Source organism: Kogia breviceps, chromosome 13, assembly GCF_026419965.1.
Source record: "Kogia breviceps isolate mKogBre1 chromosome 13, mKogBre1 haplotype 1, whole genome shotgun sequence".
NCBI classification, from domain to species: Eukaryota; Metazoa; Chordata; class Mammalia; order Artiodactyla; family Physeteridae; genus Kogia; species Kogia breviceps.
In genome coordinates, this window is record NC_081322.1 from 73,675,840 (window position 1) to 73,690,012 (window position 14,173).

General features: G+C 39.2%; 1 long non-coding RNA gene across 8 annotated transcripts in view; it reads right to left on the reverse strand.

Moving 5' to 3' along the window:
* LOC131767981 (uncharacterized) overlaps positions 1–14,173 on the reverse strand; it is a 392,450-nt gene that overhangs the window by 190,132 nt on the left and 188,145 nt on the right. The window contains exon 5 of one of the 8 annotated variants that reach the window (XR_010836077.1): positions 2,413–2,522. The exons of the other annotated variants lie outside the window; for them this stretch is intronic. This is a non-coding gene — a long non-coding RNA (uncharacterized lncRNA). The remainder of the gene's footprint in view (positions 1–2,412; positions 2,523–14,173) is intronic. 8 annotated transcript variants of the gene reach the window in all.

Here is a 14,173-nt window from a genome sequence, read left to right on the forward strand (position 1 = left end):
GCCCGGTAGGCAAGTACTTTCTGAATAATCTGTGTCCATTAATATTCTCATAAATTATTGTGTTTACAAATAAATGAAGACTAGCATAATTGCAATACTCGCAACAATGAGTTAACAGCATGAGTCCCCAACTGACAGTAAGACAGTAAGAAAGAATACTTATTCTTTTTTTTTTTTTTTTTTTTTTTTTTTTTTTTTTGTGGTACGCGGGCCTCTCACCGTTGTGGCCTCTCCCGCTGCGGAGCACAGGCTCCGGACGCGCAGGCCCAGCGGCCACGGCTCACGGGGCCCAGCCGCTCCGCGGCACGTGGGATCTTCCCAGACCGGGGCACGAACCCGTGTCCCCTGCATTGGCAGGCGGACTCTCAACCACTGCGCCACCAGGGAAGCCCAGAATACTTATTCTTATTCACCACTGTACCCAATGCCTAGAACAGTGCCTGAATTTAAAAAACATTTGTTTTAAAAAATGAATAAATAAATCCTCTATAAATATTAAGTGGAAAATAATTTTCTCCTTTTGAAACGCTTTTGTAGTAAAGCGATGTAGGGGAGGATATATTTTGGTTTAAAAGAAAACAAATTTGACTTACATATATTTGACACAGAAACAGTAGCCAGGTGGGCAGGATTTTAAGGTGAATATTTCCCCTTTACAGGAGAATCTATAATTACCTAACTGTTGAAAAATCACAGCGATTTACAGTTGCTGGAAAACCTTACATGCAGCAAGTTGTGGTAACCAAGGAGACCAGTGTGGATGGGCTGTCACAAAGGTCAGAGTGAATTCAGGTAAGCACACTGAACTCAAACTGTCTTTGGAACATGTGTCTGAGGGTGATGCACTTACATGCTCATATCTAAGGACCGCAGTCATCTCTCTGGTTGAAGACATTTGGTCTAACATACCAGCTTGTGGAGAAAAGCATGCAATGTGCCTGGTTCATGGGAAAACATAGTTTTCCATGAAGTGTTAACTCTTGGCCAGCTCTGCACCAGATGCAGATGGTTATGGTAACACCCCCATTTTCTCTCTTATGCTGAAAATGTCTGAGTTCTACAACTTTCCTTTTGTGTGTGATGAGTATGAAAACAGGGTGATAGAAACATGTGACACATTCGTTCTAACAGAACAACTTCATAGCTAAGTAATTCTTGACATAAAACAAGGAATTTGATTTTTCTGTTTATCCTGCTCACCCTCAGCCTGGCCTAAGTCTGAAAGTCTAAGTGAGGTTGATTCTTTTGGTCCAGAGCAACTCTAATCCCCAGCCCCTACCCTTTTCTCAGACCTGTTCCAAGGCTGTTACTGGAAGTTTTATTGTGCTAATAAGAAGTTCTGGATGGATAGGGTCCACCTTTCAGATTTTTTAATGAAATCAGAAGATGTCTGCTCGTGGACTCAAAAACTTTTGTTTCATAACTGCTACAGAATCCCACTACATCTTGGAACCTAAAGATAGGTGTATGGGGAAAAAAGGAAGATAATGATAAAAAGGAATATTAAAGTGGGAAAAAAAGTCAGAGTTCACACTTTAGGGTCTTTTCCATCCTCCCAGCTATTTTTACTTGCTAACTCTGCCATCTCTTTACAGATGTTGTCTGGCTCTCTGCCAGGGTGATTTACACCATGCTGGTCGCACTGTCAACTCTGGCTCCACTTTCCCTTCCCAGTACTGCCAGAAAGGTGTCACTGGAAAAGCTGAAATACTGTATGTGAAAGTCAAAAATGAAAGAACTAAGTGGGACATCTAGCCTATGGGAGGGAAGGCTAAAGAGAAGGCGTGTAATGATATTCAGACAGGTACAAGGCGCCTGCTGTCTCTGTGGAACTCTGTTTTCGATTAAGAATGAACTAAACAGAAACCTGAAGATGTCACCAATTGGAGGGACTTCAGAATTTATCCGGCCTAACATCCTCACTTTAAAGTAAAGACATTTATGGTTGAGATAAAACCCTTAGAGGCTAAAAAACTGAACCTGACAATCCACATCTATCCTGCAAAGGAGACTGATGTACCGAGGGCATGGTCAGACTAATACTTTATAAGTCTGTTTTCTATTATGCGGGATGATTTCAGGTGGCACAAAGGCAGAAGTGTATTTTAATAGTTATGTATTTACTTCTCCCATATATACTTTAAAAAATAGAATCAGCATAGCAATTCAGTAATATATAAATTTCCTGTAAGTGAAAATAAACAAATCCTATGATGTGCCAAAGAGAAATTGTTCTCTGGGAAATGTGGCCTAGTATTTGTCTTTGATCTTCACTCCACCGTCCCTGCCACCTCCTTAGCATTGCAATGGGGCTGAGGTGGAGGAAACTGGAGCTTCTTTGAGAGACCAACAATGAGGAAGATTTTCCTAACATCAGAGGTCTTTATTTTTAAGGGAAATTGGGTTACTTACTGACGTTATGGGAATTCCTCTAGATGTATCCCTGGAAATGATTAAATCCAGCCGTCCTTGAAACTATGAGACATTTGATGAAGTCTTCACATGTTTCAATCCATAAGTGTCTGTTATTATTGAGAAAATGTGAAAAGTGATAATACGGCCAAAAACTAACAATACATTTAATATCTAACATGTATCATGCGGCAGACAAGTGAGGTATAAGTTAAAACCTCACATTAGATAAACCTAATTTCTTATCACAATTTTGGGGGTTGGTAGCAGTAAAACAGGAAAGGAATAAACAGACTGAGAAAAATCTAGGTTTGGGAAAGAGATTTTCATCGTTATCATTTCTATAAACTATATGGACTAACATTCCCCCTAAATCAATACAAGTGTTAAATGACAGTATTTCAACATTGAGCTTCAGCCTCTCTGTAGTTAAAATGCGTGAAGAATAGGTGCACCAGAGTTAGGTCTTGTTTCTTTTACCAAAGCTAAACTTGATCTAGATGCAGCCTGTTGTGGCACTTATGAAGATGTGGTTCTATAAGAAAGTCAGCTCAACTGACTGCTTCCTACTGCTGAGCTTGGAAAGGAATCTGGTAGTAGCTTTGGACCACTCCATTTTAGGGTAGCTGAATGTCTGTACCACATTCTCCAACTGATCTTCAGTGCAATGGTGTCATTGTACCTAAGATTCCTGCTCATGAATTCTCTACTCACTCAAGTTAAAGGAATCAATATTGAAAGAGATATAGCATTTGGTTGTTGATTTGCATAAATGACTCCAGGACTTTGAGTTTTGCAGGCCTGAGAGATTTGTGCCAGACTCAGGAGATCTCCAGCTACTCTCAGAATATGATCAGAATCCAAAAGTTCCTGCTTAGTCACTTCTCAAGAACAGCAGTTGCCTTCTAAGATTTATTCCAAGTCTCCTGGCAGAGGATACACTGCTATGCTTTTTTAAAATTAGTTTTAGGGCACTAAATATAATTTATACCAATGCTCTCAGGCGAATTACTCCTGGAAAACTTTCCCGTTACCAGACAACGTGTCAACTGACTTCTAGAGTAATAACACAATTGACCTGTCAAAACACACCTTGTATCTATAGAAAATATGTTATGCTATTAATTATTTTTATTTAACTGACTTTCCCATTACTAGCTACCCCCGTCTTTATTAATGTGAAACACAGGACAACTCAGGATCCTATGAAGTTAATCAAGGGCTTTATTTACATCTTTTGAGAAGGGATGCCAGGGGCTCCTTCTAAGATCAAAACTTTCAGTAGAGTTAGCATAACAGATTCTTGGATATGCAGTGAAAAAAATTATAAGTGAAAACAAGGATTCCAGAGTTAACCTATAGCAACAAATTATACACACACACACACACACACACACACACACACATATACATATACACACACAAACACATATGTTTATTATTAGGCAAAAGTCATCAATAAAATTTTGTGATCATGCAAATTATAAAGACAAAACCAGAGACATGGTTAAGTACATACTTTCCTCATTTTTCTTTGTACAATAGCCTCTAATTTACAACAATAGTAATAAGTCAGGCTAATTGGTTTTCTTACCAAAATGATAAACATTGATTGAACTGAAGAATCTTCTGTTTGTGACTCGCTGTGCCTGCTCTTAAGCATTTTGAAAAGCAACATGTTTTTTGCAAAGTCATCATTTGGTCCAGACGTTAAACGGATTCTCTAGGGTAGATCATCTAGCCATGTAATTGAAACTTGTTTTACTTTATGATTCAGCTCATCATATTTCTTTTCTACTATCTTTGATTTCTTTGACTTGATGCCAGTTGACATAATTATCAACATTGACTTCAACTGTGTATATGAATTTTTTCTGTTGGGATCTCACCTCCACACAAATTCTAAATACTGGAATGCCCCAGTATTTAATTATTTGATTCTGTGGCTTTAAATACCTACTCTGCACTGTTGACTGGCAGATTTTTATATCCAGCCCAGCCCTCTCCCTTGAAACACAGACCTATGTGCAACTGCCCACTTCACATCTCCGCCTAGGCATGCATTAGGCATCACAAACTTAATATGACTAAAACAAATGGCCAATCTTCACCGTCCTGCTCTGCCCAATGTCTTCTCCATCTCAGTTCATGGCAACTCCACCCTTCCAAAGTCTTTGCTCCAAATCAGTGGCTTCATTTTTGAATTCTCTCTTTCTCTCACACCCCACGTTCAAACCATAAGCAAATCCTATTCATTCTACCTTCAAAATAGTTTCAGAACCTGGGAACTTTTTACCACATATACTGCTACCAAGCTAGTTCAAGCCTCCATGATCTCTTGCTTGGATTTCTGGGATAGCCTCCTGTATGGTTCTTCCTTTAATCCTTATGTCTTGTAGTTTATTCTCACTATACAATAGCCAGACTGATCCTTTTGTTAAGCCATACCATGCTCTTCTCTGCCTCAAATGCTCCAATGGTTTTCCACGTCATTCGAAGTAATAGCCAAAATCCCAATGGAACCTACAGGATTATCCCCACCCTCCTGCACCCAACAGGTCTGACCTACGTCTTTCTACTCTCACTCTTGCTGGAATCCAGGTATCTGGGTTGTGAAGAAAGAGAGGAGAGAGGAATGAACCACAATGATAGACAAAGAGTTTACATTCCATGGAGGGTTTTTTTCCCCCAGCAAGGCTTTTGCATGGCTCACTTATGATGACAGAGAGAAGTCTGGTTATAAAGAAAGCAGCACAGCTCCTGGCCATAGCAACTGTGCGCTCGCCGCGTCCTCCCAGGACAAAGGTTGGGTTTCTTTCGTCTTTTGCATTGTGAATGCTAATGCAGTACCTCATATATAGCAAGAAGATTTTAAAAATTTGATACGTGATAAATTGCTAGAGAACACATAGCTCTTTCAATGATTTTGGCCAATAGTCTTTTGGAAAATATCATGAAGGGTATCTTTATCAATTAACAGTATGCCATATCCGATATCGATTACTTTCATGCTAGTTAGGGATGGGTTCACCAACATGACAACATCCCTAACACTGTTAGCCTACCGGTTCCTAGGTTCCCCTGTTAATGATCAAGACACTTAATGCCAAGTTGTGTGAGTAGTTGAGAGGCCCCATTTCTAGGCTTCATTTTAAGAGCTTCTGAATGAGGAACTTTTTCAACACGGCCTTTATTCATGCAGAACCTATTCTCTATGTCTTTGAATTTATAAGGAGTTTCTTCGTCAACTTTCTAAGCCTAATTATCTATATCTTATCAGTAAAATTTCCCAGAATTTGTTTCCTGTATCCTACTGACCCAAAAGAGAACTCCCTTTCTACATATTAAAAGCATCATTTGCATGAATAACTGTTCCTTTAATTTCTGGGACATGAAGTTCTGCAGGCTTACTGACTAGAAACTTCTCCTGAGGCATTTCAAATGTTGAATTGAGAAGCACATTAGGGAGTTTCAGCATGAAATTTCATATCCAATATGATCCAGCATCAAGTCACCTAAGAACTAATAGTAATGGAATAGTATGTGGAAAGGTGATGCAGTTCTGAAATAGCAAAAGCATCTATACTTTTATCAGAGTGTAAAAATCTCTATAAATGTCAACCTTCAACCATGACTGAATGGTAATGGTCAATGGGATATCTACAATATTTCAACAGTTTCAGAAAATGTCTCAGTCCTAGTTCAAGTGTGGACTGGATGTAAAGATTTTATGATGACACATATTTAGGCCCTAAAGACTGAAGGAACATATGTTTTCTTTTCCTTATTTTTCACATGCTACTAATTTATTTTCCTCCAGGTCAAATAAATGAACAACAGAAATCAAAATGACTAATCAAACTTCAAAAAGCCCTCAAAGTAGCCAGTTTTATCACAGTGTTTATCCATAGCATTATTCCCTCTGTTTCTAATGCTTTTCCACTTTGTTCAGAGAACTCCTACTTATTCTTAAAGGATTACTTCAGGTGTCAATCACCCTCCTACCTCCCTTGAGGAACCCATCCCTTCCCCTCACCACCACAACCTTCACTAGGGAATCGTTTTCTCTTTCCCCTCTGATCTTACAGCATCTCTCGTATTTATTCTGTCCATATCTTTCCAACTAGACTGTGATCATCTGGATGCCAGAGACCAGTTTTTCTAACCTTCAAATTCTCAGGGCAAAGCAAATAAAGTCTTAAACAACATTTGGGATTTTAAGGAATGAAAGCAACCAACATCGTAATGTCTTTAGATCAGTTAAACAAAGCTTCCCTTTTATAGACTCTATGCTCTGCAGTCTTGAATCTCAAATATCACTGTGACCTGAGCAACAGTCAGAATGTCTCTTTCAGTGAGCATGTCATGCTCAGTGTGCATTTTCTGGCAACTGGGCCGATCTTCTTGGCCAGAATTCACTTCACGTGGATTGAGGACAGCATTTATAGGAGAAGCTGCCTTATCAACTTCAGTAAAGAAGAACATTGATCTTCCCTAAAAGTGGGATCACACCACCTATTCTCACACAGATTCCCTCTAGCAGAATCCTATCCTCCTTGAGACATGTTGGACTGTAGAGAACAGAAAGGGTCTTCCGTAGCTCTTTCCCACCCACTTTTCTGTAACAAAATGACCTTAAACCAACTTATCCTGTAGTCCCTGCTGTCGTCAAACCAAAGCAACGCTCAAGGTGACAGAAGTCTTGATCCACCACCATGCTCCCAGCACACAGAAACTCTAGACTATTTCTTTATGTAAGCATTGATCACAAAAGGACAAACCAGTAAAAGGATGGCACTGACTTGAAAAGGAGAGAAAATTAGTTTAACTGGTACAGATACTAACTTCACTACTCTCAAGAGCATTATTTCATTTCAACGAATAAATATGTGCAGCAATTTGCTTTCTTGATTTGGTATCCCTGCTCCATCTGAAGCACCTGGCAAAGGCAGGCAAATATTTTGGCCCTGGGAGGGAGCGGTAGCAGGGGCTTTAAAACTCCTAGAACAAGTAGGTGAGCAGGAGACAAAGAGGGTGTCTTTGGGTCACGTTTCAAAGTACAGTTTCATTTTGTTGATGTGGCTGTTGTTTTATGTTGTAATTCTATTAGAAATGCTGGGAAGGGGAATACTGGATTTTTCTGGGGTCCTCACATGCTAATAATCATTCACCACTGACACTTGAACAATGTAATGCATTGGAAAATAAATCTGTGTTTCAAATCCTCTACACTGCGGAACGTAGTGTTCCCAGCTTGTTCTATTTTTGCCATTGGACCATTTCATTTTGAAGACACACTTGGGGAAGATGACAGAATTTAGCTAACAGTATTCACTTTGTTTTCATTAGTTGTTTTTGTAGTTTTATATTTTGATGATTGATCTGATAAATGCATAACACCCAGAGGGTGCCTCTGTTTGTATTAGTAACAGCACCTCATTCACACTTCATCAATGATAGAACAGCTCAGCTTCACTGTCAAAGGAGTATGAATCAGAAATGTTCATGAGAGGCGGGATACTTTTAATGCAGATGGAAATTACAGGGAGGGTGGAATGAGGTGGGTAGGGAGGAAAAGTATACGCTGAAGTACAAGACACTGTGTAGGGGCAGCAGATGTGGGTTCTCTAAACAGCTGACTTGGGCAAGTCAATTAAACCATCTAAACCTCAGTATTTTCCTCTTCAAAATGGGTGTGGGCAAGTTACACTAGAAAAAATTCATGATTCTATAATTGTATACTTATATACGTTGAGTTTATAATTGTATCAACACTATTAATTGAGCAACGATGATCCTTGTGATCCCCTAGCAGAAAACTTTGGAAAGAAGAAGTGATGGTGTAAACAATTTTTGGAAGTCAATAAATTATAATAACCATTTATTGGATGCTTATGTGACAGGCATTATGCTTTTTTATGCATGTTATATTATTTTATCACCACTATCATATTGTTCTATGGGTACTTCATCCTTATCTTAAAAATTTTAAAATCTAGCCTCAAAGGGTTTATGTAACCTGCCCAGTCACATAGCTAGAACCAAAATTCATATCCAGAACTCTCAGACTTCTAAGCCTGAGCATTTAACTATATCACCTCTGAGTTAAATTCTACAGCAGCCATATTTATAAACTTTCATCTTCCAAGTGTACACTGCAATCACAAGTGTCCATATCTGTGTCACAGAAATGCACTCCATTTTGTTGAGTCCATAATATAGAGATATGTTCTGCTACACCACATTACACAATTGGTGGAGCAGGGGGAGATAAAGGTAGCCTTAGAAATAAATGCTTTGGAAAACATTCTAAGAAAGAAACAATAAGTACTTGAATTTATTTTATTATTCGTTTATGAATGTTGTCTCAGAATGTCTACATCCAGGAAAATGTATGTGTACTTCCGTTATTATCCTCAACACATTAGATGAAATCATCTTTACATGTGTATTTCCCTCACTAGACTTAATATTTCTGAAAATGAGAGCCCAAGCCTTATTTATCTTTAAATTCCCAGCATGTAACACAGTGTTATACAAATGTAGAATAAACAGTAAACATCAGCTATACACAATTTAAAGAATAAGCATTTCCCCAAAACCAATTTATCCTGAAAATTTACCGTGGTATCCCTTCCTTTGTGAATCTCTGAAAGAAGAAAAAAAGTAAAAAAGAAATGTCTAATTCTACTAGCATAGAAAAGAGAAAGCAACTGAGGCAGAAAAAGAAACTGATTATTTAAAACATGGTTAAGCATCCATGGGAAGGAGAAAATAGTGCTATCAGAATGAGACTAAACCTTACCAAAAGGAAGGTAGCCTGAAAACTATTTTTTTTAATGTGTATGTTCCTTATCTGATATAATTTATAGGAAAAAATTTAATAGTGTTTTCTACAAGATGGTTTATAATGACTTCAAGTACTTATCAACTCTACCAAAAGGGAGTTTGAAAAGTGGGCCATTATTAAGATCCAGATGACCGATGGGGAACTGAACCCATTAGCAGCTGAGGGAGCATGGCCTTAGAAGACACCAACAAAGCAATCTGGTCGTAAATTATGATGTGAAAACTTAAAGGTGTGAAAAGAGACCAGAAGTAAGAGTTCTGCTGTCATAGTAGGATCTCCGTCCTTGGTCATCTTGGGGGCAGGTAGCCTATCTTGCTCTCATTCTCCCCATCCTCCTTACTTATCAGTCTCCTAGAGTAAATACTATCCCAGCGTAATTAAGTATATGGAAAATGAATCTATCGTCACCCCAGGTTAGGTTTCTCATATATTCAGAGAACATGTCTACATCAGTGGCCATGAGTCATAGCAAACAAATGACCATTTCTCCTTAACCATGCTCCTAAAATTATGTACAAAAATAGCTACTTAAATCTCCACTGAGTCCTTCTATTGTCTTTGAATGCTAATTCAGAAGGACTATTTGGTGTTTAAAAACTTCAACGCCTTCTCTTCTGGTCTTTTGCTTATTGTTTTGCATGGGAAAATAGAGAAATCTAAGTCACACTGCCAGGGACTCGCATTCGTATAACTATTTTTTTCTATGCAATTTAAAAGTGAACTTTATGATGAAGAAAAAAGAATGTAATCAGTCGTCTTTTGCACAATGGGAATAACCCTGTGTAATCAATAATAATTTTGCATAGAAGTATTTAATGTTAAGTGATCGTAATAACATTCAGTGGTACTATCTTTGTATTTCTCCTGCTTTCATTAAATTGCTCCTTTAGCTGTGTCACTACGCAGACAGGAGTACATTGATAGGTACCTGAGCTTGTAGAAATCAATGAAAAAAACTCATTGTGGTTCTTTTTAGTTTCTCCCTGCCCTAGATCCTCTCTCTTCCCTTTGCCGCCTTTCTCTGTGCCCAGGAGACTGACCCCAACCCACCGCATCAGCCAGGATCCCTTCCAGCTGTTCCCCCGCACGGGCAGCCGATGGGAGGCACTCCTCACAGGAGACGGAAGGAGAAGGGGGAGTGAGAAGGTTGGGAAAATGTTTCCCTCTCCCTCTCTGCTCGGAGTGGTGCCCCCCCCATAACCCCAGCTCCTGCCTGGCAGCCCCTCCTCATTTCTCAAGCTCTCCCTGACTCCAGAAACACCACTGTCTCCCCACTTCCCTTTAGACCAAGGTGTGGTATTGGCTTCCCGCTGTTGCTTGTCTCGGTGTCTAATACCCTTTCTGTTCTCTGACCCAGTAAGCCAGTCCTGCATTAAACGCTCTTTACTGGAGTGGATTCTGTTCCCAGCTATAGGTCTTGACTGTTCAGATTGTGAACTTGAAAGTAGATCAACTTAAACTTTTCCCATTCCAATCCCTTAACTCTGTTGAAATATCTATGAAAATAATGCCCCTTCTCTTTGTGTAATTGAGACTGGGATGAACCGGTTCAACAGTAACGTAGCCAGAAGGGATCTTTAATCCTGGTAACCAGGGAGCATACTGATGTTCGCGAATTTTTACACTGGACAACCGCTTCTCCTTGCCCCCCCCCGCTCTGGAGTCACCATTCTTGCCAACGGCAATGGGACATCATATGCCCTTTTACTGCAGTGAGAACAGAGAAGGACAGAGCAATACTCGGAGGTCAGAGAGCAGTGCTGGAGTGATAACACCTTGGAATCTGAGACAAAACAAAAACTCAGTAACATTGATCACGTCTGGATTGAAATTTTTTACATTTTGTTCATCAGGGATTTTTTGCATTCATTGAATTGTTAACATATTGCATGTTTGAATTATCTATCTTGGTTAATGAGGTTTTTTTGGCACCCCCCTCATATTTTATACCCAAGATGAGTGCCTCGCTCTTCTCTCCCTAGTCCAGGTCTTTTTGGAAAGAGTCAGAAAATGAAAAGCTGTCTCAAATTGAAAGACAGCCAAGGCTAGGTTATGGTACTGTTATTAAAGATGCAAACTTAGAATTCAGACACACTTAAGTTTGAATTTTTCCCCTACCACTTACTAGTTGTGACCTTGGACAAGTTTCTTAAACTCTCTTAGCCTCAACTTCCTCATTGCAAGATGCAGATAATAATATAGGTCAGTAAACCCTAATCTGCATTACAACATCCCCAAAGTTCTTAGGACTAAATGATTGTTTGTACCTTTGGCACAAATTACTTTGCAGCAAATTCTTACTGAGCTGAGGTAAGGAATTCATAGTCTTTATTTAGCCCACATATAAAGCAATTACTTTTGGGGTGCTGCCTCAGACCCCACTGGAGGTGATACAAACTAAATATATGTTATATGCACCATTTAGCCTGTCTGAAATCTAAAAGTTCTGAAGTCAAAAACTTAGATAAGCCTAAGGGTTTTGGATAATGACCGTGAACCTGTAATGGCTCTTTGTGGGGATTCAATGAGATGCTACATGAGAGGACCATCACCGAGTGGGCCACCTGGTGACACTCACTGGAAAACAGGCTTTCCCAGAATCCTAGAAACTCAGAAGCAGAGATTCCATTCCAGGTCCATTCCAGGCCCAGACACTGCTTGCTTCCTGGTGGAAGATGAGACCTTGCAGACACTGAGTTGGATTACAGAGGCAAATAGGTTATATAAGTCCTTCCAGAAAATGATGTAAACCCTGAATATTAAAGGGCAGTGTCATGGCAAGAATGAAGATGTATCCTCTTTGTGTGGATAGTGCCTCAGGCGGCTATAGGCTCCTGTTAGTTTTGGGGGGAAGCCAAGGAAGCTATGCTGACATATGCTGTGTCTGCTCCTATCCTGTGTGGCCACCTCCCTTCTGATTAGGTTTGCATCCCTGGCTAATTAAATTAGGAACTTAATCTAACCGTGCAGTAGTGCAGTATGTGCGTTGGGAATGGGTCTCTTCCTATCAGTTGTAACCTGGCTGAAGCACTGCAGTGCTCAATAAACATTGCTTATTAATGTCATCTTAATCACGATTGTTTCCTAACTGGCAACAGGCATTTTCCAAAATTGAAGCTTTCTTAGAAATCAGTTGACTTACAGCATAATCTTAGAGCAGTTGCAGATGCAGAGACTAAAATTTCACTGTAATTTTGACTAAAAGCTTGATTGAAGAAAGTGAAAACGTCATCCCAGCCTGGGGTGGGATGGGAACTATATCAGCAGAACGTAAATGATGAAGAGACATCTAGACTGGACCATAACAGAGACAACTCCTTTAATGGTACATGACTAAGGATTTTACCAATTTCCAATAAGAATCAGAAGTTAATTTCAAAGCCTGCTTTATATTCTTCAGAGTTCCTTATTTTTAATTATGTTTAAATTAACTTGCAAGAACAGTACAGAGTTTTTATTTCACAGGATAGGTTTAGTCATTCTCAGTTTTTGTGTTTTTTTTGCCTATACATTGTCTTCATAGTTTTAGATGATTAATCGTATTGGGGACCCCATCTGTAACTTCAATCAGAATTCTGGTGCTCAGAACGGGCAAAGCAGATTAGAGCCACTCTCAATGGTAGCCTTGTATCTGGGGGAATTACTTGTGAAGATGACCCAATAAATGGATACACACACCCCTCGGACTTGCTGATGTTAATGAGGAGTTTGTGTACTTACCAGAATCATCTGACAAGACGGGCAATAGGGTAAAACACTTGACTCCCTCTGCCTCAGTTTCATGTATAAAATTAGGAAGTTGCACTAGAATATTTTTTCAAATTTTTTCTTTTTGCAGAACTCTTTCCTTATATTATTTTTTTAAGTAGGAAGCCCAAAATATGACATAAAAATAGAGGCATACTGGAGGTGCCAAGCCAAAACTTAAATACTAACAATTTTCATGTGTATTTGCCTGGGGTTTTACATTTGGTCTTCTGTATAATTCTTTAGGACGGTGGTTCAGATGTCATTATGTCATTCCTCTTCTGTGCAAGCAGGAAGCACATCAAGAGTTAAGTAACTTGTTCAGAACCACACAAGTGACACCATGACTTGAACTCAGGTCTCCTGATTTAGAATAAATATGCAGAGGTCATTTGCAATAATTTTCCCTAGCGATCAGAAAGTCTCAATTTTAGTCATTGTCATTTCTCTGTTATTAGTTCCTAGTTCTAACTAGATAAATACCTGGTGGATGCTCTAGAGGTCTGACTGTCACCTTCCTTAAAGCCGTTCACCTGGCATTTCCAGGTAGTGTGGTCAATGTTACCTGTAGAAATGCAGCCTAGCTTATTCTGGAGCATCAGTCTACAGTTAGAGAACTTCTAGGTCTGGTATGTTTGACAGTCCGTAAGGGGGAGCTTTGAGGACCTAATCCTATTAAGCATATGGTGTTTTATAGATGTGGGGCAGTTGCAAGGGGGGAAAGAAATAGAAAAAAAACACAATTAGGTAGTGCACCTTATTTGTAATTTGCTATTTTCTTTACTCTCAGTTCATCTCTTGTAGCTGTACCAACAATCTGTCTCCTTCCAAACAAGTTTATTTAGTCAGCATAACCAGTGACACTGTGCCTTGTATAATAAATTCTCTGCTCAAAATGATCCTAATAATGCAGTCTTTTCAGCTTTGAGGGAGGAAAATTAGCCTTAGTTAGAAAAGGCATTTCTATAATCCACTTTCAATCATTGCAGTGTCAGTAACCACATATATGTACATAAATGAATTTTGGATCAGACCTTAAGTTGGATCATTGGGAAAGAATATCAGGACAATGAAATTGTCCACAGCCCCTATGGTATAACTCTTTCACTTCTCTCTTCTTTACTTTCTGAACCCAGCTTTTTTCCCTATCAATGAATACTAAAA